Below are 21,938 nucleotides of genomic sequence, written 5' to 3' on the forward strand. Positions count from 1 at the left end.
GAGTACACAGACACACACACACAGAGACACAAACACGCACACACACACATACCGCACGCACACACACACACGCACGCACACACACACACACACGCACACACGCACACACACACACACACACACACACACACACACACACACACACACAGCCTGTGACAGACACAAAGTCCAGCCCCTGACGCCAGGGGTGAAGCCCTATCACCACCACGTTGATTGTGCCTGGAGACTTGAACGTCAGCACAGTGCTCACCCACACGGGAGGTCATGACACGGCCATTGCAGCACCACCACTCCGCCTCCCCCCCCCCCCCCCCCCCTCGCCCCCCTCGCCCCCTCCCTTCCTCCACCGAAGCCACGTCACACGTACATACAAACACACAGCACGCGCGCATACTCACGTTCGCGCGTGCGCGCGCACACACACACACACACACACACACACACTGAGTACACACACACACAGACACAGACACACACACACACACAGACACAAACACGCACACACACACACCGCACACACACACACACACACACACACACACACACGCACGCACGCACACACACACACACACACAGACACAAACACACACACATACACTGAGTACATACACACACAGACACACACACAGACACACACAGAGACACAGACACACACAGACACAAACACGCACACACACACACCGCACACACACACGCACGCACGCACACACACAACACACACAACACACACACACACACACACACACACACACACACACACACACAGCCTGTGGCTGACACAAAGTCCAGCCCCTGACGCCAAAGGGTGAAGCCCTATCACCACCACGTTGATTGTGCCTGGAGACTTGAACGTCAGCACAGTGCTCACCCACACGGGAGGTCATGACACGGCCATGCCAGCACCACCACTCCGCCCCCCCTCGCCCCCCTCACCCCCTCCCTTCCTCCCCCGAAGCCACGTCACACGTACATACAAACTCACAGCGCGCGCGCATACTCACGTTCGCACGCGCACACACACACACACACACACATATATATATATATATATACGCCATCGCGCATGCACGGGCACATAATATATAACACACGCACATGCATACACACACACACACACACAAACACACACACACACTCACACATAACCAAACATGCGCTACATGAGAGCCAGTGTGGGTTCCGGAAAGAACGCGGGACTATCGACATGGTGTTTGCTGCCAGACAGCTCCAGGAGAAGTGTCAGGAACAGAACGCCGACCTTTACTCCACCTATGTCGATCTGACCAAGGCCTTCGATACTGTTAGCAGAGTTGGCCTTTGGAGAATCATGGAGAAGTACGGATGTCCCAGAAAGTTCATCACCATCATACGGCAACTACACGATGGGATGATGGCCCAAGTCCAAGACAACGGAGAGACTTCAGAACCATTCCCTCTCTCCAACGGAGTCAAGCAAGGGTGTGTTCTTGCCCCCACCCTGTTCAGTCTCATGTTTTCAGCTATGCTGACAGATGCCTTCAGAGACGCTGACGTAGGCATTGGCATCAGGCACCGCACAGATGGGTCACTCTTCAACCTCAGAAGGTTTCAAGCAAAAACCAAGGTGAGGACAGACACCGTCAACGACTTCCTGTTTGCTGATCACTGCGTTCTCAACGCTGCCTCCGAATCTGACATGCAACGCAGCGTCGACAAATTCTCTGCTGCCTGTGACAACTTTGGCCTCACAATCAGCACAAAGAAGACTGAGGTGATGCACCAGCCAGCTCCAGGAAAGCCTTTCGTTGAACCAAACATCTTCATCAATGGGCAACGACTGAACGCGGTGGACAAGTTCACATACCTGGGCAGTACACTCTCTCGCACAGTTGTCATCGACGACGAGGTGAATGCCAGACTCGCCAAAGCCAGCGTTGCCTTCGGCAGACTCCATAAGAATGTTTGGAACAGGAGAGGCATCACCCTGGAGACGAAGCTCAAAGTATACAAGGCCATAGTTCTCACCACACTGATCTATGGATGTGAATCATGGACGGTCTACAAACGCCACGCCAAAAAGCTGAACCACTTCCACACCACAGAAAATTTCTCGGCATAAAGTGGCAAGAGAAGATCCCTGACACAGAGGTGCTCACTCGTGCAAACTTGCCCAGCATCTACACCATCTTGATGCAGGCCATGTAGTTCGCATGTCAGACCACCGGCTCCCCAAGAAACTCCAATATGGCAAGCGCTCCAATGGAGGCCAAAAGAAGCGCTTCAAAGACACTCTGAAAGCTTCTCTGAAGGCCTTCAACATCAGCCACGACACGTGGGAGCTGAATGCAATGGACAGACCAAAGTGGCGTTCAGCTGTCCACAAAGGCGCCAAATCCTGTGAGGCCAACAGATTCGCTGCAGCAGAGCAACGCAGACAGGCCAGGAAAAGCAGTGCCAGCAAGTCCCCGACAGCCGCCACCATCCCCTGTCCACACTGCGTCAGAACCTTCCGGGCGCGGATTGGCCTGACCAGTCATCTGCGCACCCACAGAGCCCAACCCACCCACCCCCAGGATGACTAGATGGTCCTCGTCGATCCCGACGAACGAACCACATTGTGTGTGTGTGTGTGTGTGTGTGTGTGTGTGTGTGTGTGTGTGTCTGTGTCTGTGTCTCTGTGTGTGTGTGTGTGTGTGTATGTGCGTTCGCGTGCTTGTGCGCGCGTGCTTAATGTGTGTGTATGAGTATGCACATGTGATGTGTGCGTGCTTGTGCGTGTGTATGTGTGTGAACATGTGTGTGTGTGTGTGTGTGTGTGTGTGTGTGTGTGTGTGTGCGCGAGTGTGTGTGTGTGTATGTGTGTGTGTATGCGTGAATCCCACACACTACCGTTTTTTCCTTCCCCTATCCTTGTGAAACAGACTGACGTCACAACACTACAAGCAACGGTTTTTGTTGTTTTTCTGACCCCCACCCGCACTCCACCCCCACCACGCCACGCCACGCTACCTTTGTCTTTCCTTATTCAACAGACTGACGTCACAACATTAACAGCCTCTCCCTGACCACCACGCCCCCCCCCCCGCCCCCTCAAGCCCCATCCTCCACACACACACACACACACACACACACACATGTAGCGCATGTTTGGGTATGTGTGTATGTGTATGCATATGCATGTGCGTGCATTATCAGTGCACACACACACATACACACACACACACACATGTAGCGCATGTTTGGGTATGTGTGTATGTGTATGCATGTGCGTGCATTATCAGTGCACACACACACACACACATGTAACGCATGTTTGGGTATGTGTGTATGTGTATGCATGTGCGTGCATTATCAGTGCACACACACACACACGCACACGCACACACGCACACACACACACACAAAAAAAACTTTCATCCCTCCGACCCCTACGCGGTGACGTTATTCAACAGTCTGACGTCACACGGCACCACCACCACCACCACCCAACAACACAACAACGTCACTACCACCCCGTGACGCCCACCTTGATGACCAGCTGCATGATGGCCGACACGTCAAAGCACCCCGACAGTAGGCCGACGAAGGTGGTCTGTCCGCGTCCGTAGAGGGCTCTGAGGTGGACATTGGTCATCAGCAGGGTCAGGCCCGCCACCGCCACACACGTCATGCCCACGATCAGGAGGGCTGACCGATCTGGGAAGGGGTGACGATGATGACGATGACGATGACGATGACGATGATGATGATGATGATGATATTAATGATAGATGGTACTTAATATGTTGCAAACTCCCCACGCAATGGGCTTAGAGCCTTGCATGAAACAACACCTGATGATGATGATGGTGATGATAGTGGTGGTGACGGTGACGACGACCGACGATGACAACGACAACGATGACGACGACGATAATGATGATGGTGATGATGATGATTGTGATGACGACGACTACGACGATGATGATGATGACGACGACGACGATGATGATGACGGTGGTGATGCTGGTGATGGTGATCGTGATAATGACGGTGATGATGGTGGTGGTGATAGTGATGGTGATGACAATAGTAATGTTGATGATGGTGATGGTCATTATGATGATGATGTTGGTGTTGGTGATGAAGATGGTGATGTTGACGGTGATGATGTTGATGATGATGATGACGGTGATGGTGATGGTGGTGATGATGATGAAGATGATGATGATGATACTGATTACGATAGTGGTGATGATGATGATGATGATGATGATGATGATGATGATGATGATGATGGTGGTGGTGGTGGTGGTGATGATGATGTTGCTGCTGTGGATGATGATAATGATGATTACGATGGTGGTGGTGGTGGTGGTGGTGATGATGATGATGGGGTGATGATGATGATGATCATGATGATGATGATGATGGGGTACATACTTACATGGTGTGCCTATCCTGGGTTGAGGGAAAGCGGGAGGGGTGATGGTAGAATGGCGGAATGAGTTTCAGTTTCTTAATTAAGGAGGCGTCACTGCGTTCGGACAAATCCATATACGCTACACCACATCAACGCGCTCAGCCAGGCCTGGAGTGCGTGCTTATTATAATTGTGTTGCCATGGGTTCTTTTTCAGTGTGCCAAGTGCGTGCTGCACACGGGACCTCGGTTTATCGTCTCATCCGAATGGCAAGACGCTCATCAGTCTGATTTTCCAGTCAAACTTGAGAGAAAGGGCGAGAGCGGGATTCGAACCCAGACCCTCACAGACACTGTTTTGGCAGGTGAGCGTATTAACCATTCTGCCACATTCCCCATGAGTGGTGAAGAAGAAAAAAAAAGAAGTGAAAATTATAAAAATGGAATGGAGATAAATGCATGGATATCAATATATGGATAGATATAAATAGCAATGCACATATGCACACACACACACACACATACACGCATACACGCACACGCTCGCGCGCGCGCGCATATACATACATACATAATTATGAATACGGCATAAATGCTGTCAGATCAACAAGCCATCTAACCAATTCACTGTGTGATTAACAGTTTCATTTTTTTTAGGTTTTTTTTATTTTTTATTATTACTTTTGTTTTTGATGAAAATATACTCTTACTTTCTTTCTTCCTCCCCCCCCCCCCCCCTCTCTCTCTTTCTTTCTTTTTATCTTTCTTTCTGTCTTTCTTTTGTTTCTTTCTTCCTTCCCCCCCACCCCCCTCTCTCTCTTTCTTTCTTTTTATCTTTCTTTCTGTCTTTCTTTTGTTTCTTTCTTTCTTCCTTTCTTCCTTCCCCCACCATCCTCTCTCTCTTTCTTTTTATCTTTGATTTAAACAAAATTTTATTCAGTAAATATGTCACACATGTACAGATAGACAGCGGAGCAACAACAAGCTAATAGCTTATATCGTGCTCAGGAATGTGATAAAATAAATTTGTTTCGTTTGACGGCTGGTGGACGCTACACAACTGCAATTATGTTGAAATACACATTTTCCAACTGCATATAACCTTCCTTCCCGTCATTGCAGACACATTGTTTCCCCCCTTTTATCTTTTTTTTAATTTATTTATTTTATTTTTTTTTTTTTGAGCCGCCTTGGAGATTAATATATTTAAAGAATTTACAATGAATATAAACATCATTTTTAAGATACGTTGTTCACACAACAGAAAGCAGAAAAAGGTACGAAACACACACACACACACACACACACACACACACACACACACACACACACACACACACACACACACACATACACGCATACACGCAAGTTAGTGAATAAGATAAAGAAATGAGAGAAGAAGAAGAAGAAAAAAAGAAAAAAAGAAGAAGAAAAAAAAATATACACATGGAGAGGGAATAACATTGCACATAATCGTACTTGATTAGACCGACTAGACAGGAAGTATGGAAAGATTACATGTTCAATGTAGAAGATATAGTGTCACACCTACACACCTAGAACAGTGCATACTTAAAATCTACTGGATTCAGTGATGAATCTGTGTACAGTTTCAAATATCAGCATGTTTATGTTCAGTTGAAAATTGGAATTACCATGCAGGAGAGTATGTATCTGAATATATTCTTGGGGAAGATTTAAGACAGTATTTCTACGAGCCACGCTAAAACGCGGACACGATAGCAAATAGTGCTCAGCTGTTTCTCTACCATTGCCACAATCGCAGAATGGATCATCTACTAAGTGGCGATGAAAACATGTCATTTCTAAGATCACTTATCTGAAGACGGAGTCGACAATGAATTATTTGTTCCTTACGTTCACCAAAATAATAATATATAGGTACAATGGAATCGTTAGCAGACAAGCAGCGTTTAAATGCACTTAGAGAGTTACAATTCTTGACATGATCAGGGAGGGAGTTCCACAGGGTTGTTGTAGAAGGAAAGAAAGATTTTCGATATATTTCAGTAAGACATTTTGGAACCGTGCGTTCAAGAGGTCTACGTCTGTGGTATGGGTTCCTTACTGCAACAAGATCAGGTAGAAGGTCTAACAATTAATGGTCTGGACACATGCCACTAATGATTTTATCTTTCTTTCTGTCTTTCTTTTGTTTCTTTCTCTCTTCCTTTCTTACCCTTCCTCCCCCCCCCCCTCTCTCTCTCTCTTTGTGTCTATCTTCCTTTCTTTCTCTCTTTCTTCACTCTCTCTGTCTCTCTCTCTCTTTTTCCGGTATATCAGAATGTAAGAGTAAAATATCTCGAAAAACTGTTACACAATATAGCACAACCTGATGTAGGTAATATATTATCAGTGGAAAACATGGAACATAACAGAAAGCTGGCCATGTACATCAACTATGCCTTGAAACTCCGAGAACTCTTGGATACCTCGTAGTGACGTGTCTGTGAACACCCATCTACGTAGTGTGTGTGTGTGTGTGTGTGTGTGTGTGTGTGTGTGTGTGTGTGTGTGTGTGTGTGTGTGTGGCTATGTGTGTCGATTTGTGCATGGGTCGATGGCCTTCACAATTAAAATATTTGTCAATGTCATTGTCTCTCTTTTTCTCTGTCTGTCTGTCTGTCTGTCTGTCTCTCTGTCTGTCTTTTTGTTAAAACGATGTCTTACTGTCATCCCAGATCATCGGAAAGCAGCACATACCTGGAGTCACAAAGCCCACCATCAGCAGCCCAGCTGTGTACAGGAGGCTGAAACACAGAACAAATTACACGTCGTGCAACTTCTTCTTCTTCTTCTGCGTTCACTCGTATGCACACGAGTGGGCTTTTACGTGTATGACCGTTTTTATCCCGCCATGTAGGCAGCCATACTCCGTTTTCCGGGGTGTGCATGCTGGGTATGTTCTTGTTTCCATAACCCACCGAACGCTGATATAGATTACAGGATCTTTAACGTGCGTATTTGATCTTCTGCTTGCATATACACACGAAGGGGGTTCAGGCACTAGCAGGTCTGCACATATGTTGACCTGGGAGATCGTAAAAATCTCCACCCTTTTACCCACCAGGCGCCGTCACCGTGATTCGAACCCGGGACCCTCAGATTGACAGTCCAACGCTTTAACCACTCGGCTATTGCGCCCGTCCACGTCGTGCAACAAGGAACAGTACAGAGAGAAAACACATCACTGAACGATAACCACAACAACAACAACCACTACTACAACAACAAGCAAACTCGACGGAGAAGAACAAGAACAACGAGAAGAACAAAAACAAGAAATAACTACCACTACTGCTGTTGCTGCTACTACTTCTACAATAACTACTACTGGTGCTGCTGCTACTATTACTACTGCTGCTGTTGCTGCTACTACTACTACTACTACTACTACAACTGCTGCTGCTGCTGCTACCACTACTACTGCTACTACTACTACTTCTACAAGCGAACACGTCGGAGACGAAGAAGAAGGACAAGCACAACAATACCAACGGCAACGACGACAAACGACGACAAAACCAACCAACAAACAAAAATTAAATTTAAAAAAAAATAATAAAGGGGGGAAAAAAATCAACAACAACAAAATCACCCAGATGCAAGTCGAGTGGCGCGCATGCCCAGCAAACGCTGCGCATGCCCGACGCCCACACTTCCGGCGGCGGCCAGAGCCGTGACGATGGTGTAACCCAAGGCGAAGGCAGCGTCCTGCTCCGCGCAGCCCACCTCATGGGCAGAGCCTCCAGAGAAATTCCCCCCCGAGTTTCCAGCAATGGAGTCATTTCCCACTCCGCTGTGGTGGTCAGCTTCCCGGGAAGGTTCGCCAGGGCTTTCCGGAAACCTTACAGTGACGTCATCCTCCTGAACTGTAAGGAGATGTGTCGTTTGCGTCACGTTCGTGGACACGGAGATTGTTTGAGAAGAAGAAGAAGAAGGTGGAGGTGGAGAAGGAGAAGGGAAACCGATTTGGGTATCCGTGACGTTGTGGGAGTTCCCAGCGAAGACTGGTGATGATGCTGGTGAATGGGTTGGCTGCTGTGACGTGCTGGGACCCAGGGTGGTGATGACGTCATGACGGCAGAGGTCGCTGTACACGTCACGCTGTTTGAGGAGGAAGACGAGCGAGGGCCACCCGTACACCAGGCCCCCGAACAACAGCACTTCCGCCGTCGCCCACACCCCGTACAGCACGCGTCGCCACCCGTTTAACCTCATCTGAAAAGACAGCCCCGGTTGGCCCGTTGAAACACTGTGAAATACATGTATCCGTTTAACCTCATCTGAAAAGACAGCCCCGGCTGGCCCGTTGAAACACTGTGAAATACATGTATCCATTTAACTTCATCTGAAAAGACAGCCCCGGTTGGCCCGTTGAAACACTGTGAAATACATGTATCCATTTAACTTCATCTGAAAAGACAGCCCCGGTTGGCCCGTTGAAACACTGTGAAATACATGTATCCGTTTAACTTCATCTGAAAAGACAGCCCCGGCTGGCCAGATGGAACGCTGTGAAATACATGTATCCGTTTAACTTCATCTGAAAAGACAGCCCCGGTTGGCCCGTTGAAACACTGTGAAATACATGTATCCGTTTAACTTCATCTGAAAAGACAGCCCCGGTTGGCCCGTTGAAACACTGTGAAATACATGTATCCATTTAACTTCATCTGAAAAGACAGCCCCGGTTGGCCCGTTGAAACACTGTGAAATACATGTATCCGTTTAACTTCATCTGAAAAGACAGCCCCGGTTGGCCAGATGGAACGCTGTGAAATACATGTATCCGTTTAACTTCATCTGAAAAGACACCCGCGCATACCCGTTGAACACTATCAAACGAATGCGCCCGTTTAAATTCATCTGAAAAACACTCGCATACGCCCGTTGAACAATGTAAAACACGCGCACCCGTTTAACTTGATATGAAAGAACACCCGCGTTTGCCCGTTTAACACTGTAAAACATACTTACCCGTTATAACTTCATCTGTAAAACACACACCCGATTTTAATCTTCATCAATAAGATGGACGATTATACCCGTTTCACCACATCTAACTTCATTTATAAGACATTCATCCAAATATCTTCATCAGTAACACACACACACACACACACACACACACACACACACACACACACCCGTTTCACGCAACCATTCAGTTTGTGTCGATGACAAAATTCCAAAAAGTGGTGGCGATCTCAGTGTAGCGACGCTCTCCCTGGAGGGAGAGCAGCCCGAATTTCACACAGGGAAATCTGCTGTGACAAAAAAAAAAAGGAGAAATGCAATACAATATTTTGTAAATCATTTCTTGAAAGCGTTCTCTGTTTCTCTTTCACTTGCTGGTTTCACACCCTCAGTAGTTGAAGACCGAATCAGCGTGACTGTGAGTCTGTTCGGAAAATTTGTATTTGTATTTGTATTTCTTTTAATCACAACAGATTTCTCTGTGTGAAATTCGGGCTGCTCTCCCCAGGAAGAGCGCGTCGATATACTACAGCGCCACCTTTTTTTTTCTTTTTTTTTGTATTTTTTCCTGCGTGCAGTTTGATTTGTTTTTCCTATCGAAGTGGATTTTTCTACAGAATTTTGCCAGGAACCACCCTTTTGTTGCCGTGGGTTCTTTTACGTGCGCTAAATGCATGCTGCACACGGGACCTCGGGTTATCGTCTCATCCGAATGACTAGCGTCCAGGCCACCACTCAATGTCTAGTGGATGGGGAGAAAATATCGGCGGCTGAACCGTGATTCGAACCAGCGCGCTCAGATTCTCTCGCTTCCTAGGCGGACGTGTTACCTCGAGGCCATCACTCCACTACGGAAATATATCAGCGAGCAGCGAAAAAAGCAAACGAACACAGCTAAATAATTTCTGTGATGAACAAATTAAAGGAAAAACGAGGAGTTTTTCATCCTTTTGTCACCACGTCCCTGTACTTGTCTTTGATCTGTTGCCCTGTGCCAGTGGTCGACGTTTTGGAATTTTCACATTCATACCAGCAGCTGTCTGCTTTGTTAAATGACAATTAGATGTGTGGCTAACTTTCAGGCTTTGAAAAAGGACAATATATTTTTTTCTTTTCTTTTTTTTTGAGCGCTTAAAACGAAATCTTTTATGGCTGTTTCAGAATTTCAAAACGGACACTATTTCGAGCGCATAAAATTAAATTCATTCATGTGATTACAATTAAATTCTTTGTGAGCACGCACGCACACACACACACACACACACACACACACACACACACACTCTCTCTCTCTCTCTCTCTCTCTCTCTCTCTCTCTCTATATATATATATATATATATATATATATATATATTTCACTCTCTGTCTCTAAATGTCCATGTCTATGTCTATGTCTATGTCTGTCTGTCTGTCTGCCTCTCTTTCTCTCTGTCCCCTTCTCGTAAGCGCGCGCTTACCGTTTCCACTCCGCCGAATCGAGTAATCTGGAATCACAAGCACTGAAATCCTAACAACAACGGGAACAGCAAAAACCCTGCTGTCAGCCCAGTGTACTCCCACACTCACACAATACGACCACGAACTGCGAGACTGTCTTGGTTTCTAGCCTACCTCCCGATTACTTTCTGTCGCTCACACGACTCACAAAGCGGAGTACTGTACGCGTCATGTATGTCTCAGCCACAGACATGGAAGGGAAAAGGATTCGCTTCTTTTCCTCTCGTTCGGTTCCCCCCCCCCCCCCCAATTCGGTGAACTACGACTTTTCTCTCGTTTCAAAAGGTGAAGATGATCAGCTTTCGTGGTGGTCGAGCGTGTAATTATTTTCGTGGACAGATACTACTACTATTGCTGCTGCTGCTACTACAACTGCTACTGCTGCTGCTACTACTACTACTTCTACTACTACTACTGCTGCTGCTGCTGCAACTACGGTTGCTTTTACAACAACATTAATAATAACAATCATCATCATCATATTATTATTATTATAATAATATCGATAAAGAAGAAGAAGTTGAGGCGGAGAAGGAGAAGAAGATGATGATAAAGAAAACAACCATTGCAGAAGGGTTGCAGAGAAAGTGCCGTGCCGTGCAGTGAAGATCCTTACAAACCCAGCTTGTGACCAGCAGGTCCCGGTGGAAGGGTGGCCCAGCGGTGTTACGCCAGACAAGGAAGCGAGTGTCCAAGGGTTCGGGTCCCACAGGGGAAGTATGGGTAATTGCCAACGATCCGGTGAAGCGACCAGCTCAACGTGTGTACTGTAAAGATAATATGTCGTATGACACTCAAACGTAGTTCTTTTTGTTTTTGAAGGCTTTCTCCGACTGGTTGCACCAGGCAAAGTTCGTCTGCTCATTCTTTTTAACGTTTTGTCGATGTTTGAAATAGCAAGGGCGCCTGAGGGTAAATACGAACAGGCAAGTGTAATTGCGAACGATGGCTTTGGGTACATGTTGACAATTAAAACAGAAGCAGGTCTTTAACTCATTAGACATAACATATCATTGGAACTTCCCATTAGACTGTTGTATTGTTGGTTTTGATCACACATGCACACAAACACACAAACAGACGTTTAAACACACACACACCACATCGCACACAAACACGCCCTTTTGAGAGTGCTCAGTAGCTGTGCAGCATCGTTCGCAAACAGACTCACGTCAAAATATCCTATGGTCTAATTGCAAACGACAATATTTTGCAGATTCCTGTTAAAACTGACGTTCTGATCTGTCACCAATATGCTTTCTTAAATTCTCCCAGCACTGGTAATGCGCATTCAACACATCCGATCAAATAAAACTGTTTTAAACTGTGTCACAGTTCAAGTCCTACAACTTGCTTCTCTTGACTTTAGGATTTTGAGAGCACGTTCGTAACCTTGGTCGACAGTGGTGCGCGAAGAGAAGAAATAGCGCGGGAACAGCCAGAAATAACTGATGTTTGATTGGTTCTTTGAAATGGATATTCATTAAGGTTTAAGGAAAAGGTCGATGCGGACGTTAAATTGCAAAATGCAACCGTTAAGAATGCTTCGAAGTGGGGCGGAAAACGAATCATTCGCAATTACACGCTCACACTTGACCTTGGGTGGTTGGTCAGGCTGCAGGTCATTCGGATGGGACGATAAACCGAGGTTCCTGTGTCCAGCATTACTCAGCGCACGTAAAAGAACTCACGGCAACAAAAAGGTTTTCCATGAAAAAAAACAACAACAAACAACACGTCTGTAGAAAAATCCAATTTAACATGAACACAAATACATGTACACCTTAAGACATAATATATATATATATATATATATATATATATATATATATATATATATAGGTGTGGCAAAGCACTGTAGCGATGCGCTTTCTGTGGGGAGAGCAGTCCGAATTTCACGCAGAGAAATCTGTTGTGACAATACAAAACAATACAATACAATACAACGCAACGCAGCGAAACGCAATACACTACATTACAATACAATGCAATGCAACGTTTACTAATTACACAAAATACTAGAACGCTGATGACGACACCAAACCACAGAATGCCTAGTGACCAGAATGAAGCACAAATCTTGGGCATGACAGAATTAATGTAAACTTTGGACCGGAACATTGGTCAAAGGCCACTTGTCTGAGAATAGCTGGCCCTTTGTTCAGTGACTAATTGGGTCAACGCTGTGTGTGTCTGTGCGTGAGTGTGTGTGTGTGTGTGTGTGTGTGTGTGTGTGAGTGCATGTGTGTGTGTTTGTGTGTGTGTGTGTAAGTGCGTGCGTGCGTGCGTGTGTGTGTGTGTGTGTGAGTGCGTGTGTGTGTGTGTGTGTGTGTGGGTGTGCGTGTGTGAGTGCGGATAATACGTGTGTGTGTGTGTGTGTGTGTGTGTGTGTGTGTGTGTGTGAAAGTTCATTTGGGAAACATGTGATGGTGGACGTGAGTGACAACTCTTTAATGATACTGGTTAGCTGGTCAGTGTCAGTTGACTTTCGCCTGTGACATGGCATATTGTCACTCTCTCTCTCTCTCTCTCTCTCTCTCTCTTTCTCGCTTTCTCTGTCGATCTGTCTATATCTTTCTTTGTTGCTTTCTCTTTCTTTCAATGTGTGTGTGTGTGTGTGTGTGTGTGTGTGTGTGTGTGTGTGTGTGTGTGTTCGTTCTTTAGTTTAACGTCTTTTCACTGTAAGTGATATTAGACGAGGGAAGGAAAAAAATCGAGTGCTTCCTTACGGGTAATTGTATTTGTATTATTCTGTGTTTTTTTTGCCACAACACATTACATTTTCTCTGTGTGAAACTCGGGCTGCTCTCCCTTGGGAGAGCGCGTCGCTACACTGACAGCACCACCCATCTTTTTTTTCTTTCTTTTTTTCCCCCCTTCTTCTTATTTTTCTGCATGCAATTTAATTTGTTTTCCTGTCGAAGTGGATTCTTCTACAAAATTTTGCCAGGGACAACCCTCTTGTTGCCGTGGGTTCTTTTACGTGCGCTAAACGCATGCTGCACACAGGACCGACCTCGGTTTCATCGTCTCATCCAAGTAGTGATTAGCGTCCAGACCACCACTCAAGATCTAGTTGACTGGATGGAAGGGGAGAAAATACTGGCGACTGCCGGCGTGATTCGAACTAGTGCTGCTCAGATTCTTTCGCTTCCTACGCGGACGCGTTACCTCTGGGCCAACACCCTAGTATGTAGATGTCAGCGAGCCAGAGGTCAGTCGGACAGCCTTTGATGGTGCTGTTAACACCATCTTGTGAAGGTCAGCTCCCCTCTCCCTCACAGCAAACTGTCTAAGTGGGTTATTTCATGTGATTCAGATATGGGCTTCGGCAAAGGGTTCACTTGACCTCTCTCTCTCTCTCTCGAGACAGAGACAAAGAGAGACCGTGTCTTAGTTATGTGAGCTGAAATGAGTAACAGAGAGAGAGAGAGAGAGAGAGAGAGAGAGAGACAGAGACAGAGACAGAGACAGAGACAGACAAACAGACAGACAGACACAGAGAAGACAGACATTGAGATAGAGACAAAGAGAGAACTTGTCTCAGTTATGTGCGCTGAGAATGAATGAGTGAGTGAGTAAAAGACACAGAGAGAGAGAGACAGACAGACAGACAGCCAGACAGACAGACAACAGACAGAGACTGAAACAGACAACTTTATAGACACAAAGGAGAACTTCACCTGACGCTCATAACCAGTCAGAAAGGCCGATGAGTTGAGTTTACAACCTGTGGCTTTGGGCTATGAAGTCAGTTAAGTTTGTCGCGATACTCAAGTTCTTCCAAGGGTCTTTGACCATGCTTTTATAATATGTGCAGGCAGGTTGTGTAGCGTGGTGTGAGCGTAGACACGACCACCACAACACAAAGAGCCCTACGCTACCACGCTTGCTTTTCAGTTTCAGTTTCAGTTTCTCGAGAAGGCGTCACTGCATTCGGATAAATCTATGTACACTACACCACATCTGCTAGGTAGATGCCTGACCAGCAGCATATCCCAACGCGCTTAGTCAGGCCTTGAGTGCATGCATATATAATTGTGTGCCCATCAGAGTGGATTTCTACTTGAGAATTTTGCCAGAGGACAACACTATCGTTCTTTTTCAGTGCGCCAAGCGCCGTGCTGCACACGGGACCTCGTTTTATCGTCTCATCCGAATGACTAGACGCTCAGTTTGATTTTCCAGTCATATATATATATATATTATATATATATATATAGAGAGAGAGAGAGAGAGAGAGAGAGAGATAATGGTTCTGTCTGCATACAGTCTTTACAAGTTTGTCATTATATCATGTGCGTGGGAGTGCAACAGTGGAAATTTGACGGGTAATTAACGATGGGCAGTTCTTTTGCAGATCACGGACCGAAGACTAGGGCAGGGAGACCTTGGTCTTCACCTAGACTGTGGGACAGGCTATCCCCGAAAGTGCCTGCCAGCACAGGCCTGAAATGGCTGGCCCTTCGTGGTCGGCTGGGCGATTAAGCAATATGGTGTGATCTGCTTTGCCTTCAAGTAGTACAGTTCGAGCAGCACGGTTTGCACCGGGGAAGGGGGCGAGACAGTTGATGCGTCACGCTTTGGTGCAACAAACAGGGAGCTTGTATTACACTCCCTGTTTTCAATTGATGTACATGCTATGTCAAAATGATGCCCACTTGTATTGCACTCTCTATTTGAGTTGATATGCATGCTATGTCAAACTGATGCCCACTTGTATTACACTCTCTATTTGAATTGATATGCATGCTATGTCAAACTGATGCCCACTTGTATTACACTCTCTGTTTGAATTGATATGCATGCTATGTCAAACTGATGCCCACTTGTATTACACTCCCTATTTGAATTGATATACATGCTATGTCAAACGGATGCCCACTTGTATTACACTCCCTGTTTGAATTGATATACATGCTATGTCAAACTGATGCCCACTTGTATTACGCTCCCGGTTTGAATTGATATACATGCTATGTCAAACTGATGCCCACTTGTATTACGCTCCCTGTTTGAATTGATATACATGCTATGTCAAATTAATGCCCACTTGGCCTGTCTCTTTTGCTTTGTTGGCCAAATTTCGCGGCTAACTCAGTACTAAGACGCCTTTGCCAGCGCAGTCGTCTGTTAGCCAATCAGCACAATTCTAAGTCTAAAGCTCTGAATAACCAACAAAACAAAACAAACAAAAAAATCCCCATGTGAACCACGCTTAGAGAAGCGGGGAAGGATCGGCGGGCATTACAGTTCAAGTATATTTGACCGAACACAGAGTATAATACAAACTCATCCTTTAGGTGTCATATACTGTACCGGTGTATCGCGTGAAATTGATTCAGAGTTCAAAAGCAAGAGGAGGTAGGTAAAGCCTTTCTGGTTAGCTTATTCTTATTTTTATTGACTGTAGTCCAGCCGACCGCACAGGGCCAGATTATGACTTCAAACTATACAAATGCTCAACCGCGTCACCACAAGACTGTCACATCTACGACAACAACAACAACCACAACAACAACAAAAACACACTAAGACAAACCCACAAAAGACGAATCATGACACAGTATCCCAACCATTTAGCTCCTTAGGGCAAATAAGACTAGGTCATGCTGAGGACGGCAGCCATTCCGCTTACTTTATCATCCCCAGATTACAAAAAAAAAAAAAAAAAAATCGTAAAAAAGGAGGGGGGGGCGGAGGGGGGGGACCAATTGTTCAAGGCCAAACCAAAAAAATACATAAAAAAAGACCTAATAGGCAAATAACGTAGTATGGGCAGCTGGTGCCCATCCCAGTGTTTACAATCTCACGACCAAATCGCCAGAGCAAAACAGCACAGATAGTACATCATAGACTGCGGAAAAGAGAAAAAAAGTGTCCAGGCTTGCGTGAAAAAAGAAAGGGAAATGGGCTGGGAATGAAGAAAAAGGAGACTAGTGAAGAAAGAAAAAAGGCAGAAACAAAGAGAGTGATAGAAAAGGGGAAATTTCTAGCACAGAATTTCCAGAAGGCGGGGATGCTATTTATACTGAAAGACCCCCGGCATCCCCACGGGGGATTTCTGGTTACCATGGAGAACTTAAGTAACAGAGCAACTGTGTTAACCTCGACAAAGGAAAGCCCCTTGGAACCATCAGCGCTGGTCACAGGGAAATCCCAGGAGATGGAACTTGATGAAAGTGTTCTCCAAACTGCGATGGACCCGTCCCTGGAGTCTGGTGGAGGACCAGACAACAGTCACACGTGCAGGTGAAGCAAATGGGGACTGGAATGAAGGATCCCTGAACGGGGCTGTCCCAGCAGATCTGGTCTGACCCTCAGTTCCAGAGAAGGAGCGTGAGTGAGAGCCAGCAGCTCCGGGTACCAAGGTTCGGCCGGCCCCTTTGGTGCCATCAGGATGAGCCGTGAGCGTTCCAACATGACTTTCCGAACCAACGTACGTGGACTGGGATAAAAAGGCAGGAAAAGCTGAAACGATCAGTTGCTCCAAACCAGAGACAGGGCATCCACTGCCTAGGCTTCCAGGTTTGAGACAAGCGAGATATAAATCGGGAGTGTGTAGAATTTCCTCACAAAGAGGTCCACCATTGGTTGGAAGTACGGTTCCCACAGCCTCTGAAGTGTGACATTGTTGAGGGTCCATTCCATCTGAGGGACACTCCTGCACCTGCTGATGGTGTCAGCCAAGGTGCTGACCTTGATCCTATGTGTCTTGCTGAGAGTACAGTGCCCCTGTCGTAGATACGACGGAGGAGGTTCTCGGCCCAAAGGGAAAGGTTCACTGAGTGTGCCCCTTCCTCCCTATTTTCTTCACATTACACGCCACTGTCGTACTGTCTGTGAACCACCAGATGGTCTTGCCAGAAGCCTCCTACAGGAGTAGAGAAGAGTTATGCGAACTGCTACGAGTTCCAGAATATTGATGTGCGACTTTCACTCCTCGAAGGACTATGTTCCTGCCACATGGTGTCCATGCGTGCTCCCCGCCAACCCACGGTAGATGCATCTGTGAAGAGCGCTACCTGAAGAGTGTTGGGTGGGATTGGATGAGCTATTGTCACACCCTGGGCCAGAAAAGTTGAGAGTAACCGAACGTCATCTCGAGGAACCAATCGTCCAGACAGATCTGCATGTACCAAGGCTGTCTTTTGGGACCAGCAAAGTCTCAGCTCCCGCTAAAGTGGGTGCTTGAAGACCCTGCCCAGGGAGATGACGGATGCAAGTGACTTCATCATGCCCAAGAGAGAAGTGAAATTTTGCACTGTCATGTGGGAGGAACGACTTAAGACCAGCAGAAGGTCTGCTATAGGATGAGTGGTTCTGTGTTGGAGAGACTGTCATGGCAAGCGTGTGGAAGGTCATCCCTAACAAGATGAACGATTGCCTCAGCGAGAGATCGCAATTCTTGTGGCTCGTGATGAACCGCAGCTGAGAGCACTGATCCAGCAAACCGGGGGTGTGATTCTCGCACAAGACCTGCGACTGACCCAAGGAAAGTCAGTCCTTCATGTACCTACATAGACAAATGGACTCTGACCTGACGAAGGCTGCCAATTCTCCCGCCACCCTGGTGAAGAAGAAAGGGGACAGGGAAGGACCAAGCGGGATGGCAGAGATCTGGAAGACCTTGTCCCTCCACACAAACTTCAAGCTCTGGCGTGACGCCGAGTGAATATGAATCTGGAAATAAGCGTCCTTCAGGTCAGTAGAAGTAGAAGTAACCTAAAACCCTGTAGAATGGTCTCTCGAATCTGTGCCTGTGTGTTCATTTGACCTTGGGGAAAAACATGCGGAGGGAAGAAAACCAGGACTGGTCGCCACCTTCCAGAGGTCTATGGAATCACAAGCAGGCGGCCATATAACCTCGGACCTGTGTCCGTGACTTCCAAACTTGCACCATTGAGAGGCAAACTGAGAGATCCCCAGCTCCAAGACACATTCCTGCTCCTCTGTGCTGAACAACATAAGAAAGGACAAGGGGGTCTTAGTGGAGAGTGGTCCTCTCCCATGGCGGCATGTGCCCAGTTTCTATCACTGACACAATCCAGTCACAGAGTCCCATGTGGCGCTACTGATGAGCGTGCCTGCAGAGACTCCAAACTGCAGGGGTTGTGATGAGTCACTGGGGGTGGTGCTTTTTGACTCGCCATCCCACAGGGAGGTGCGTCTGAAAGGGAAGATTCTGGCGCCGCTGAGGCTGGGGGTGTTGCTGACTGACACTGGGAAGGTCCTGGACTGGCGACCTCGTAACTGCCAGGGGTGAGAACAAAGGAGGAGGCCTGACCAGGGTGTCATAGTATCGAGTTACCCGTAGAAATTTGGCCACACCAATATGGACTTAGTTTGCATCAGTTTGACATGGTACAGTTTTTGACAACAAACATTCGCTTGTGTGCAGCTCTTTCAGGAAAGGCAATGGCGACAACGATTTCATTAATATCTGCCAGTATTTACCCTCCTTCTTCCACACACACATACTGGCGCAAACACATCCGAAATAAGAGTTATACGCTAACATATAAGAGTTATGTGTCATATTATATGATTTAACACAAAGAACAAAGATCGAAAGGCAAGTTCGTTCAGATTTTTCTACACTGAAGTTCTCTCTCAGATCACACTTTTTTGTGCACAAATGGAACAACTCTACCATTGATGATGTCAGTCACCATCTGCTCTCACACTGTCAGACATTACATTACCGAACATCAACAACAGAAACCACAATACACTGTTAGACATTACATTACCGAACATCAACAACAGAAACCACTACACACTGTTAGACATTACATTACCGAACATCAACAACAGAAACCACAACACACTGTTAGACATTACATTACCGAACATCAACAGCAGAAACCACAATACACTGTTAGACATTTCATTACCGAACATCAACAACAGAAACCACAACACACTGTTAGACATTACATTACCGAACATCAACAACAGAAACCACTACACACTGTTAGACATTACATTACCGAACATCAACAACAGAAACCACAACACACTGTTAGACATTACATTACCGAACATCAACAACAGAAACCACAACACACTGTTAGACATTACATTACCGAACATCAACAACAGAAACCACTACACACTGTTAGACATTACTTTACCGAACATCAACAACAGAAACCACAACACACTGTTAGACATTACATTACCGAACATCAACAACAGAAACCACAACACACTGTTAGACATTACATTACCGAACATCAACAACAAAAACCACTACACACTGTTAGACATTACATTACCGAACATCAACAACAGAAACCACTACACACTGTTAGACATTACATTACCGAACATCAACAACAGAAACCACAACACACTGTTAGACATTACTTTACCGAACATCAACAACAAAAACCACTACACACTGTTAGACATTACTTTACTGTCAAAAATGTTTATTGTCATTCAACGGCGATTTCAACATTTCATCTGACAACGAGTTACATTGAAATATAATAAAAGTGACGATTATAAGTTTTTACGTCAGTATAAAAACTAAAACAAATGCTCTCTGAAAAGTGGAATAACAGGTGTAGAGGTAAAATTAGTGAATAAACAAAAGGACGATCTTAGGTCATTCAGTAAAAAAAAAAAAAAAAAAAAAAAAAAAAAAAAATCAGTTCTCCAAACCAGATTTCTTCGTCAACCACATAAGACTGAATCTGTGTGACATTTTAGTTTTCAGTCGTTCATTCAAGTAGATTGCTTCGTCAACTGCTACATTCAACTTTTGTTACAGTCCAACTCTCTTTTTACATGAAGGACCAGTATCCCCAAAGCCAGGTTTTGTATAATAAACACCCACCCATACCCCAAAAGCGGACATGCCACCGTTGACCATATCCAGCAGCGTAAGTTCAACAAAATGGGAGAACTCCTTGTGGATTTTGTCAGCTGTGCCAGTAAGTCGACGTCAGAAACAGTCTGCACCGCAACCGATGCAGAGGCGCCCAAAAGGCTGTCACATACTGCTTGTAGCTCAACGCCTGAGGGAATATAAAACACCAAGAAAAAAAAATGAACTGACAGATAAATAAACATTAATCCTCTTGTGGTCATGACCCCTATATATATATATATATATATATATATATATATATATATATCAAACGTCCCTATATATATATATATATATATATATATATATATATATATATCAAACGTCCCTAACTTGACATCCACAAAATACTCAGTCACCCCAGTGTCGAACTAGAAGTATTCACATCACCGAGCACATGACAATGCGCACGCTACCCCCAGCACCCCACCCCCATCCCTCCACTACCGCCACCTGCCGGTCAAAAGTCGGGTGCTAAATGGGGCTTGGGGGTCAGTATGTAAACATCACGATTTTCGAATGGCTTTTTGCTCAACGAACCTCGATGATACCGAGGACCACACAAGCGGAACATACGGTCTGGTTTTCGCGCAGATTCAGACATGAATGGTGACCAAACTGTCCCAAGACTGACATGTTCCAAAGATGTGGGGCACAGTGACATCGGACCTGCCTCATGCCCTGTCCACATAACATACACGGTGTCACGACACAGACAACAAACAAAAGCAGAACAAAGTGTTACATGACCACTCTCTCGGCTCCCCCACCTCCTAGCTCCCTTTCCCTTTCAGTAAATACGTACACGGAAACACCCATGAGTGAGATCTGTGTGGAATACCCAACTAAGTCTTCACCTGTCGAAAAAAAAAAAGGTTAAACAGGAGTAAGAGACACTGAGGTCACTTTAGTAAGGGAAAACACCGTGAGTCATGTCCCTTCAAGGTCTCTTCCGCTGATGACACAATCTTTTGCGTTTCCAATTTCAACAGAGGGGAAACACAGCACGAGAGGTTTGGTTCTTCAGACGTACAAACCTGGAATTCACTGCCTTTTCTCAGACCGTCACTGTCCCTCGCCCACATCCTTTGAAACAAATCTAAAATGACTCATTATATATATATATATATATATAATCTAGGCACTCCATTCCATACACTGTATTCTATGGATCCAAATC

This window comes from Babylonia areolata, chromosome 12 (assembly GCF_041734735.1).
Source record: "Babylonia areolata isolate BAREFJ2019XMU chromosome 12, ASM4173473v1, whole genome shotgun sequence".
In the NCBI taxonomy this organism is placed as follows: Eukaryota; Metazoa; Mollusca; class Gastropoda; order Neogastropoda; family Buccinidae; genus Babylonia; species Babylonia areolata.